Raw genomic sequence first — 12,365 nt, 5'->3', positions numbered from 1 at the left:
AATAAATTTATCAAAAAGAGCACATCTACTCCGCGATGAAAGTAAGGCTTAAATTCGAACAGGAGAGGTGTTTACGTCGAATGGGAGTCTCATGACTCACAAAGAAACGCACGTTGTGTGGCAGAGTACGGGCCACTAAGCCCGTGAGAATGAAACGCAAATTACCTGAAACTGTGTATATCACGTGGCGACACCGCTCTTCCATGCCAAGTTGCAGTTGCACAAAAGATCTTATCGAATAAACTGAATACTAATGAAATCAATACTGTTCCCTGACTGAAAAAATTGGTGCGGCATGACTATAAAAGCGAGGCACCAGAGTGACTACCGGAAACTCAAGCAAAGTTAACTCTTACACGTTTCAGCTTAGCAACTAGAGATGCTACTCAGAGCATCCTTATTCACCGGCGTCCTAGGAAAGAGTAAACACTAACTTGCACCATCGCCGGGGTTTATACAGCCACTCGGAAGGGCTCAGAGGGCGTAAGCGGTTTCTATCTGTACCAACCTCACAATGGATACTGGCAATAATTTTTAGGTTAGATAATCTCGGGGAAATACAAAAAGGACTTCAGTCTCAAATGGTGCAGGTCGAACATAAGAAGACCGTAGATGCAGGAACCATCGCTATGACAGTTGTAAATTGTCGTAGTTGTGTTGCGAAAGTGGTGGTGGTGGTTAGTGTTTAACGTCCCGTCGACAACGAGGTCATTAGAGACGGAGCTCATGCTCGGGTTAGGGGAGGATTGGGAAGGAAATCGGCCGTGCCCTTTCAAAGGATCCATCCCGGCATTTGCCTGAAGCGATTTAGGGAAATCACGGAAAACCTAAATCAGGATGGCAGGAGACGGGATTGAACCGTCGTCCTCCCGAATGCGAGTCCAGTGTGCTAACCACTGCGCCACCTCGCTCGGTCGTTGCGAAAGTACCAGAGCTCCAAGCGCTAATAGAAAGCATTGATGCACAAATCGTTATAAGCACTGAAAGCTGGCTAAAGTCGGAGATAAGTTCAGCCGAAATTTTTGCGAAGAACCTAACTGTATTTCGAAAGGATAGGCTAAACACAATTGGCGGTGGCGTGTTTGTTGCTGTTACAAGTAGTTTCTCTTTTAGCGAAAGTGCAGCAGATAGTTCCTGTGAGTTAGTATGGGCAGAGGTCATTCTTGGCAACCGGAATAAAGTAATATTTGGATAATTTTACGGACCTCCCAACTCAGATATTAAAATTGCTGAAAGGTTCAATGAACACTTGCGTTTAATTTCAACCACGTACCCGACTCATGGAATTATAGTTGGTGGTGACTTGACTTTACCCTCGATATGTTGGCGAAAATACATGTTTAAATCTGGAGATACGCATAAAACATCATCCGAAAGTGTGCTGAACAAATTCTCTGAAAATTGTTTCGAGCAGTTAGTTGATGAGGCCACGCGAATAGTAAACGGTTGTGAAAATACACTTGACCTCTTAGCAACACATAATCCTGAACTAATAACGAGAATAAAAACGGATACAGGGATTAGTGAACGCAGGACTGTCGTAGCGAGACTGAATATTGTACAAAAATCCTTCAAAAACAAACGAAAAATACACCTATTCAAAAAAGCGGATAAAAATTCACTTCACGCCTTCCTGAGAGACAATCTCCTTCCCTACCAAATTAACAAAGTAAGGGTACACCAGATGTGGCTTGAATTCAGAGAAATAATATCGACAGCAAGTGAAAGATCCATACCAAAAAAATTAATAAACGACGGAGCTGATCCCGCCTGGTACACTAAACGGGTCAGAACACTGTTGCAGAAACAACGAAAAAAGCATGTCAATTTAAACGAACGGAAAATCGCCAAGATTGGCGATCTTTAACAGAAGCTCGAAATTTAGCGCGGGTATCAATGCGAGATGATTATAACACTTTCCACAACGAAAATTTATCTTGAAACCTAGCAGAAAATCCAAAGAGATTCTAGTCGAATGTAAAGTATGCTAGCGGTAAGACACAGTCAATGCCTTCTCTGCGTTATAGCAGTGGAAATACTATCGACAAGAGTGCTGCGAAGGCAGAGTTACTAAATGCAGCCCTTCGAAATTCCTTCACCAAAGAAGACGAAGTAAATATTCTAGAATTAGAATCAAGAACAGCTACGAATATGAATAACTTGGAAATAGATATTCCCGCTGTAGGAAGCAACTTAAATCACTTAATAATAGCAGCCCTACCGGTCAATACTGTGTACTAGTTAGGTTCCTTTCAGAGTAAGTTGATGCAGTAGCTCCATACTTAACAATGATGTACAACCGCTCTTCGATGAAAGATCCGTACCCAAGACTGGAAAGTTGCACAGGTTACACCACTATTCAAGAAAGGTAGTAGGAGGCCATACCATTAACGTCGATATGCAGCTTGATTTTGGAAAATGTATTGTGTTCGAACATCGTGAATTACCTCGAAGAGAACGATCTATTGACACGCAGTCAACACGGATTTAGAAAATATCGTTCTTGGGAAACACAACTTGCTCGTTATACACGCAAAATGATGAGTGCTGTTGACAAGGGATTACAAATTGATTTGGTATTTTTAGATTTCCAAAAGGCTTTTGACACGGTACTACACAAGCGGTTTGTAGTCAAACTGCGTGCTTACGGTATATCGTCTCAGTTGTGTGACTGGATACATGATTTCCTGTCAGAGAGGTTACAGTTCGTGGTAACTGACCGGAAAGTTATCGAGTAAAACAGAAGTGATTTCTTGCGTTCCCAAAGGTAGTGTTAGGAGGCTTCTGCTGTTCCTTATCTATATAAACGATTTAGGAGACAATCTGAGCAGCCGTCTTAGGTTGTTTGCAGATACTTTTTTTATGTGTGAAATCGTGTGGGACTTAACTGTTAAGGTCATCAGTCCCTCAGCTTACACACTACTTAACCTAAATCATCCTAAGGACAAACACACACACACCCATGCCCGAGGGAGGACTCGAACCTCCTCCGGGACCAGCCGCACAGTCCATAACTGCAGCGCCCTAGACCGCTCGGTGTTTGCAGATGATGTTATCGTTTATTGCCTAGTAAACTCATCAGAAGATCAAAACAAATTGCAAAACGATTTAGAAGAGGTATGTGAATGGAGCAAAAATTGGCAGTTGAACCTAAATAACGAAAAGTGTGAGGTCATCCACATGAGTGCTAGAAGAAGTACGTTAAACTTCGGTTCCACGATAAATCAATCTAATCTAAATGCCGTAAATTCAACTAAATACCTAGGTATTGCAACTACGTACAATTTAAATTGGAAAGAACACATAGGAAATGTTATGGGGAAGGCAAACCAAAGACTGCGTTTTTTTGGCAGAACACTTAGAAAATGTAACAGATCTACTAGATAGACTGCCTACACTTTGCTTGTCCGTCCTGTTTTGTAGTGTTGCTGCGCGGTCTGGGATACTTACCAGATGGCATTAACGGAGTGCGTTGAGAAAGTTCACAGAACAGCAACACGTTTTGTATTATCCCCAAATGGGGGAGAGAATGTCATGATACAGGATTGGGAGGGACACAATTAAAATAAAGGCGTCTTTAATTGCGGCGGAATCTTTTCACGATATTTCAGTCACCAACTTACTCCTCCGAATGCGAAAATATTTTGTTGACACCGACCTACATAGGGAGACACGATCATCATAATAAAATAAGGGAAATCAGACTTCGTACGGAAAGATATAGGTATTCGTTTTTTCTGCGCTGTTCGACAGTGGAATAATAGACAATTATTGTGAAGGTGGTTCGATGAACCCTCTGCCAGGCACTTAAGTGTGATTTACAGAGTATCCATGTAGACGTAGATGTAGACTAGTGGCCACTGATGCCTCTCTGGCCCAACGTGGCCGTATTCAAAGTTCTGCACAAAGGTTGGCTAAGCTGCACTTAACATTCAAGGAAACGTCCTGGCAACTAACGAAGCCTGAAGCGAAAGCTACAGATAGACCACACATTCATACTAGCAGAAAACAGTGGGTACTGGAAAGATATAACATGTATGCATGATAACGGATTCACAGATACATACAGAACATAGTTATGAATTTGAAATTGAAAAAGGCCTCCTCCTTTGGCTTCGAAATGCCTCTGAGAAATGCCACTGTAATATCACCCACTCTCTCCTCCTTCTTTCTCTCCAGTCATAGTCATACCGAACATATGAGTCATTAAAACTTGTAGCCAAACCTAGGGTTGCTTTCCAAGGTCAATGGAACGCCTCACAAGAAGATGTTTCAGTATTTCCTAGTGCACTAGTATAGTGCCTTATTTCAAAATGCTGTTGCTGAAGTGTCATTGCCGTAGGGCGTGCAACGTAAAGTTTTAGTTGCATTTTATTTATAACATGTTGCAGGAGGACTGGAAAAGCAGCAGGGGATTCATAAGTCTTCCTCTGACAGTTCATTTTGAACCCTCTGATTAGTTTCTGTGGAACTCTGTATCTATGCAAGGGTCGTGGATTTGTTATTCCGGATTGACCCTGTTGTATGTGGTTCCCACGGACCAGACCGATAGCTTTGTGTAGAGTTTTTGACCGTTTTTGAATTGAAAACTGAAATGGCATTCTTATATCGTCAAATTTTGGTTACCACTCTTAATTTCATCGCCCAGGAAGAAGGGTAAAAGCTTCTTTGCCATGATCAGTGATTTCGTTCTAAGATCCTCCAAATGTTTACGGGAAAAATTACCTCCTGGTACTGGACAGTGATACTCCATAATTAGTTGCTATTTTGCAATTGTAGCGTATCTGGTAGCTGCGCTGGTCGTTTCTTACTGAACTAGACAGCAGTCGTCTTCTCTACGTTTAGTTTTCCGCTGTGTTATCGACATAATTCTCTAGTCAAATCGAGTTGTTGCTCTAGGCGGCGGATGTTGGTCACATGGATTCCGTCGGTGAAGGAGAACGACGTATTGTCCGCGAATTGACCGATCTGCACCTTTTGCTCTCTGGGTTTGTCGTTGATATAAATTGTAGGTATGAAAGGAGACAGCACTGATCCTTGTGGCAGGCTAGCGGCAGGAATTTTAACGTTTAACCTTTGTACATCCACATGGACTGCGAAACATCTGTTGTAACGCAAGCTGGCAAGTATAGGTCTGTAAATGTGTGGTACACTCATGGACTCCTGGATTTTTCTAAGCACGTTCGCCTTCCAGAACTTGTCGTAAGTACCCTCAGTGTCCAGAAGGAGAGAGGCTGTTAACTCAATTAAGTTGAAATTTTTGGCGATTTGCTCAGCTGGGCGTAACATTTGCAGTTTCTCAGAGACCATTTGGTAGAATACGAATTGTTCTTGTCGTAGTGCTTCGTCTAAGGTTAGAGGCTGTTCAATCCTTCTCTTTACGATACATTCGAATACTTTCCTAAGGTCACTTGTAGGGGCTAATTGGGCCATGATTATCTGCGTTTGAGGTGCGTCTTGTCTTCTTTGGTGCTGCCATCACTTTTGCCTCCTTCCTTTTGTCCGGAAAGTACTGGTCAGCAAGCACCATTGTAAATTTGGCCTGGTAAAACCAGCTGTTTTCGAAGGACGTTCTTCAGTTGCAAGTTTGAAACCATATATGGTCACGGTGACTTGCTAGTCTTCATTTTCCTAAGTATGATTCTCACACCGGATGGTGTATTCAGTCTTGGTGGAACAGTTAGTGCCTCGATACTAATGAGCTGATTCATTTGGTTGGTGGTGAGTTCATATTCCCTTTTTATAGCGTTGTTTGTTCCTCAAAAGTAGTGGTGAAGATCTCTGCTTTCTCAGAGAGGTCTTGTAAAGTGCGCGGAGGGTATTTCGGTGTCTTTTCGTCACGTAGTTTTCTCACCAGTCACCGTCCATCTTTCGATTGAAGCAACAAAGCGGCTATTTTGTCCTGTCGTTGATCAATATTTTCTCCCTAAGTTCCCACTGTAGAAGATGCATTTATCTGCGGTTCTTAGGTTTCGAGTTTTCTGAAATAATTTAGGGTAAAGAAAATTTAGGAATTTTAATGTTTCAACCAGAGGAGGTAGCTGATCGTGTTAGGTCGAATCCTGGCTGATTATTACCGACGCCAGCTTGTCTCCCTTCTTCATTTTTTCGGTTAAGTAGTCTGTCACTGTATCAATCCCTTCCGCCATGGTGACGGCCTTCGTAGGACAGGTGTTGTTATTCACGTGACTTCGGTTTGGTGCCAGTTTTTTCTTCCTTGGTCCAATTTCGTGAAATCGTAGCGGCTCGCCTTATTAAACCGAGAACTGGATGGCGTTCCGACGCGAGATCATTCAGTGTTTTGCGTTCTCGGTCCCATATTATACTTTCGGTAATAATTACGATGACCAGGAACCCGGACGATGGTCGGCCGGCAATGGGGTACTCGTATGTGTCGGTTCTGTAAGACCAAAGATTCCAATGTCCAGCTGTTTTTGTAATGAAAACAGTTGTACACTTTCCGGACTGACACTACGCAAATTCGTTTTAATGTCGTCAGCAACAATAATAACTTTGTCGTAGTTGGTAACGATGTGTCGAAAATCTTGGTCTTCCGTTCAGATATTCGGTCTTAACTATGCCGTGGCAAATGTTATTTGTCCTGTACACATCCAGGCCGTAATAGGGGTGGCTTCGTGTTGTTGTATCAGACAACTTTGTAAGTTACAATCTGGTGGAGGAAAAGGATAGTTACATTTCGCCACCTGTATCAGTTCTGTATCCGATCATACTCTGCAGTCTGAATTCTTCAGCTGTCCCATGATGCATTTCTGTGACGAGTAATATGTTCCTTTTGTGTTCGGTGGTAAGATGCTACCATTCATCTTTTCTGCTTCTTATCCTATTTCCATTCCATACACTTGTTATGAGGAAGGCAATGGCAAACCACCTCCGCTAGGACCTTGCCTAGTAAGGCGGCGTGGGTCTCCAGTGTCGCTCCCCTACGCTCTGTAAAGAAGTATGGGACTCATCATCATCATCACGCTTGTTATAATGACTTTTCTTGAGTTTTCGGTCATTGTTTACTTTAATCAGCTATCGACGCTAATTTTTCTATGAGGATTACTAATTTTCTCAATGTATCCTTTCCCACTTTTATTTTTTCTCCCTTTAAATGAGGTCTGCCTCTAGATTTCCCTTTTTGATGTTTTGGATGACGAACATGATCTTCAAGTGCATCACTCACATTTCCTTGAGGATCCCCTTTGGCTCTTGTCCCGTGTGGTTTGCCGTTGTGCTAGCGTGTGGTCGACGAGTTTCTCGTGTCCTCGTTTTGGATGATAATTTGTTTGGCTCTGTTGACGGTTGATTTCATCTGTTATCTTTTATTGACTCCTGTCTTGTCTTCTATGTTGTTTGATCGTTGCTTCGAACCTTTAGAAGTCCTGGGGTCAATTATTGCTTGGTAGGGTTCTCGACGGTTTGACAACTTGTACTACCCTCTGGAATCGTTCACATCCTTGATAGGTGGTGGGGTGGTTTTGTCGACAAATCACGCACTGATCTGTGGCGGCTTTTGGTTGCGTTCATTCTTTACTTTGTCTTCCTTTCAGCATTGGATGGAAGCCAGTAACAGTTAGTTGTTAATGTCCACCGCTGACAACATTTACACTGTACTAGTTCACCTCCGGGTTCGTAGTCTTCGACTAGCATTTTGTAAAAGAGAACACAGCACTCATCATAAATTCTGTCGGACGTCGATGAGTCTGGTAATGTTTATTTAAGGACTGCGAGTGATATGAGTCTTCCAGTTGGCGCATCCTTGGCGTCTGAATTATGAACTTCCTGTGCGCTGTGGTCTCGTTCTAGTAAGTCTCTTTTTTACGTCTTTTCATGTTGCTGAGGGCGATGGATCTTTGATAACCACTTTCTTCTATTTTTTCGTCGGTTCTAGTATTTATGCTATGCCTGATTAGTGTCCTTCCAGAACCTAGATATTTTGCTGTAGTCCTCTGTGGAGTCGACATAGTATTTACTGTAATCTCCTTGATAGATTGCCTTACGTCTACCGGTTATTACATTTTTTAGCTCCAGCATCGTTTTCCTTTGAGTTGCTACGTTGTAAAGTACAAGGGACGTGATCGTCTGGGCTTTGGCTGCGCTTCATTTTGGACCCTCTATTCTGTCTCATCTTCTCCGAGGCTCTTGTATCTGTTCTGTGTCTCGAAGTCTCATCTTCGTTGTTTTGGTTCGAAATCCTTCCTGTGGTTTGCTGAAAACATCTCTCTTCGTCACCTGAAGTCTCATTTTGGCACTCGATTTCTGATTCTAATGATGCTTCAAATGGTTCAAATGGCTCTGAGCACTATGGGACTTAACTGCTGTGGTCATCAGTCCCCTAGAACTTAGAGCTAATTAAACGAAAATAACCTAAGGACATCACACACATCCATGCCCGAGGCAGGATTCGAACCTGCGACCGTAGCGGTCGCACGGTTCCAGACTGTAGCGCCTAGAACCGCTCGGCAGTGATGCTTCCTTGTATGTATTCCTAGCTACGCTATTTCTTTGCTGTTCGTCCCCCCCACCCCCCCCCCCCCAGCCCCTAGCCGGCCGCTGTGGCCGAGCGGTTCTAGGCGCTTCAGTCCGGAACCGCGCTGCTGCTACGGCCGCAGGTTCGAATCCTGCCTCGGGCATGGATCTGTGTGATGTCCTTAGGTTACTTAGGTTTGAGGAGTTCTAAGGGACTGATGATCTCAGATGTTACGTCCCATAGTGCTTAGAGCCATTTGAACCATTTGTTCGTTCCCGTCTTCAGAATCTGACGATGATGTACGTGGTATATCGCTTTGTCAAAGGCATCTTACTTTTACCATTTTCTTTACCTGTTCCTCTGCGCTGGCCGCGGTGGCCAAGCGGTTCTAGGCGCTTCAGTACGGAACCGCGCGACTGCTACGGTCGCAGGTTCGAATCCTGCCTCGGGCATGGATTTGTATGATGTCCTTAGGTTAGTTAGGTTTAAGTAGTTCTAAGTTCTAGGGGACTGATGACCTCAGATGTTAAGTCGCATAGTGCTCAGAGCCATTTGAACCATTTTTTTCTTCCTCTGCCTCTCGGCACGACGTTTTTATAACATTTCTTGACTCTCCGTTGGTTGGTGATATTTCTGGAGGTACTGCTTGTGTTCCGGTGACTTCTGGCATTCGTCATCATGGTTGCAAATGGGGCCCTTTAAGTCCTGCTCACTGCTCATCCTGGAGCTAATCCTGTCGTCGCAGACCGCAGGTTTGTCCAAGTGAAACGAGCGCTAGACCTGACCTGCGTTCTTAAATCCAGCTGACCTTTGTATCTTACCTGAAAAGACCCCGTCATAGCAAGCAGTTGCCTAAAACAGCTCAGGAAGACTCGAAAATGATCGGAGAGGTTCTGACAGCTATCTGGATACCAACTAGATTGTGAACTTACTACAGTTTATATTTTCAAGAGTGAGACCTCTTCCACCGATGACAGTGTTTCCGATTGCCTCAACAGCCGAATTTTCAGAAATTATCCCAGTGATCTGTAAGAAAACACAAATGATTAATAAGTAGCTCAGCAGCAAAACAAAACTACATGCAAATGGGGATCAAGAACAGTAGACTCTCTCTGACTACACGAAAAAAAAACCTCAGAAAATTCTCCGATGCCACCACCTTGAAGGAATATCAAGAAAAAGTTATCTGTTACAATTTATTTTAGTGAAAGTAAACGGAGTGACGGCTAGAAACTCGTACATCCTTCTTCCCCCCCCCCCCCCTCCCCGCACCACCTCCAGGAAGGGACCTTCCTTCTAGTGTGGTTCCTAACAGCTGCAGACATTAGTTATTTTCTTGCGGCTGGGCATAAGGTCCACCCTGTTCCGCTCCTGACTGCGAGCAGCGATACAGAGGTAAAATGTAGCAGAAAGTCCCACAAGCCCCGTGACGCTGTAACTGTCAGTGGCGAGCCGTCATCTGCAGACACTTTATGTATATTGCTGTGTGTCGTTTACGTTCGCATAGCTCCGTTTGGCACGCCGGCACGAAGTACCCCTCGCCGTCGCGGCACACGCTTACCGCAAGAATTGCCGCATCAGAAGAACGCAACGGCGTTCCGTGGGACCACATGCTACGCGGCTCGCCACAAGATCGTTTCTCCTGTAAATCAAAGCAGCTGCGGGAAGAGTACGCCATCAAGTGTCCTTCGGCGAGCTTTTTGTGAGAGATAGGAAAAGGTGCACGACACAGAGTGATGGTGCGCGCATAAAAGGCTGTAAAGCCAGCACGTTTCGCTCGTGACTGTGGGGAACTGAGCTGCTAGATGAAAACTAAAGAGAAACTTTTGAAGTTTTCATAGAGAGAAGTTTCAGTATCGTTGTGCGGTTATCATGTCATGCTCCACGGTCTTCTCTTCGCGAGAGTATCTCGGGAAGGAATATAAAGAAAACAGCATAATTGTTCAGGAGATCCTCTTTTACTTTTCCGAAAGACAGTGAACATATACGTCCACGTACATATTTCTTTATTTGTTAAACGTACCCCGTTAGTATGTAATATTATACGTTTGAAGTTTAAGACAAAATGTTATCCAGGGAATTTAAGATGAACAAGGTTCAAATGGCTCTGAGCACTATGGGACTTAACATCGGAGGTCATCAGTCCCCTAGAACTTAGAACTACTTAAACCTAACTAACCTAAGGACATCACACACATCCATGCCCGAGGCAGGATTCGAACCTGCGACCGTAGTGAGATCAACAAGGTCCATATACAAATACAAAATTAGAATGTGTCAGAACTTAAGCATTAACTTAAAAATTACATTTATATCAACATGTTCAGAACTGAGTCTACAAGATATTTACAACTGAAATGAACATTGAAGTACAGATGTGTGTAATTTGTGTTGTGAAGCAGTCTAAGAACCAGATCAATGACTGCTTGCGTTAGGCATACAAATTTGTTAGGATTCTTGCATTGTTTTTTTGTTTTGTTTTTTAAATATTATGGGACTTAACTGCTAAGGTCATCAGTCCCTAAGCTTACACACTACTTAACCTAAATTATCCTAAGGCCAGACACACACACCCATGCCCGAGGGAGGACTCGAACCTCCGCCGGGACCAGCCGCACAGTCCATGACTGCAGCGCCTCAGACCGCTCGGCTAATCCCGCGCGGCCTTGCATTGGTGTTATAGGCATTTATGAAGTTATGGATGACACAAGGTATTGTCGTAAAACTGTGAATTTCTTAGAATTATAAAATTTATAAAAATCTTTCGTAATTTTGGGAATTAATTGCGATTTACAGAGAAGCTATAGTCTCCTTTTTCTGTTATTTAATTACTGACAGTGTCCCTACCTGTCGTTAAACGACTATTGTGTGAAACCACGTGGGGAATAGTTGGTCTCCACTATTAAATAAGCATAGTGCGTCTTCAGTTATTTTGAATTTTCATTGGTCCATAGCTTGTTAACATTTTCGTAGGAAAACACGTTTTCGCGGTTCCCCCCTTTTTAGTTTGTTGTCACTCAGCTCTATGTACATACTCCGTAAACCACCATACGGTCTATTCATTTTCATTACTGCTCCACTCGCAAACCGCGCGACTGCTACGGTCGCAGGTTCGAATCCTGCCTCGGGCATGGATGTGTGTGACGTCCTTAGGTTAGTTAGGTTTAAGTAGTTCTAAGTTCTAGGGGACTTATGACCACAGATGTTGAGTCCCATAGTGCTCAGAGCCATTTGAACCATTTGAATCCACTCGCAAATGGAGCGAGGGAAAACGACTGCCTCCATACGAGATCTTATTCCCCTTATTTTGCATTCGCGGTCCGTACACGAAATATATGTTGGTGGCAGTACGATCGTTCTGTAGTCTGTTGCAAGTTGTGGTACGATGTCAATAGTATTTCGCAAAAAGAACGTCATCTCCTCTCCACGGATTCCCATTTGATCATTTCGTAGTACTCACATGCGGATCGAATGTACCGGTAACAAATTTAGTAGCACTCCTCTAAATTGCTGCAATGTCCTCCTTTAATCCGACATGGCGAGGTTTCCAAACACTCGAACAGTACTCAATAATAGGTCGCAAAAGTGTTGTGTATGCAGTCAGTTCGCCTTCCCGACAACAGACCTTTCTGCTCATTCCACTTCAAGTCGCTTAGGAATTTAATCGACATTATTTCGTCATGCAGCACACTAGTAATACTGTATTCAAAAATTATAAGATTGTTTTCCCCCTTAGTCCACAATAATTTATATTTTTCAAGTTTAGAGCAAACTGTCATTCATCACACGAAGCAGAAATCCAATCCAAGGTAGCATGCATCTTGACAAGACGGACAGTGTCTTCTTGGAAAAATGTTTGCCGTTGCCTACGGACAACGATTGTACCCACGCC

General features: G+C 43.4%; 1 non-coding gene across 1 annotated transcript; it reads right to left on the bottom strand.

Annotated features, from left to right (window-relative positions):
* Window positions 1-838: 838 nt before the first annotated feature.
* On the bottom strand, window positions 839-911 carry Trnaa-cgc (transfer RNA alanine (anticodon CGC)). Its single transcript has one exon. It is a non-coding gene; the product is annotated as a tRNA-Ala (tRNA).
* Between the last annotated feature and the right edge of the window lie 11,454 nt (window positions 912-12,365).

Source organism: Schistocerca nitens, chromosome 3, assembly GCF_023898315.1.
Source record: "Schistocerca nitens isolate TAMUIC-IGC-003100 chromosome 3, iqSchNite1.1, whole genome shotgun sequence".
Taxonomy (NCBI): domain Eukaryota; kingdom Metazoa; phylum Arthropoda; class Insecta; order Orthoptera; family Acrididae; genus Schistocerca; species Schistocerca nitens.
This window is presented reverse-complemented; position numbering and strand designations above follow the sequence as displayed.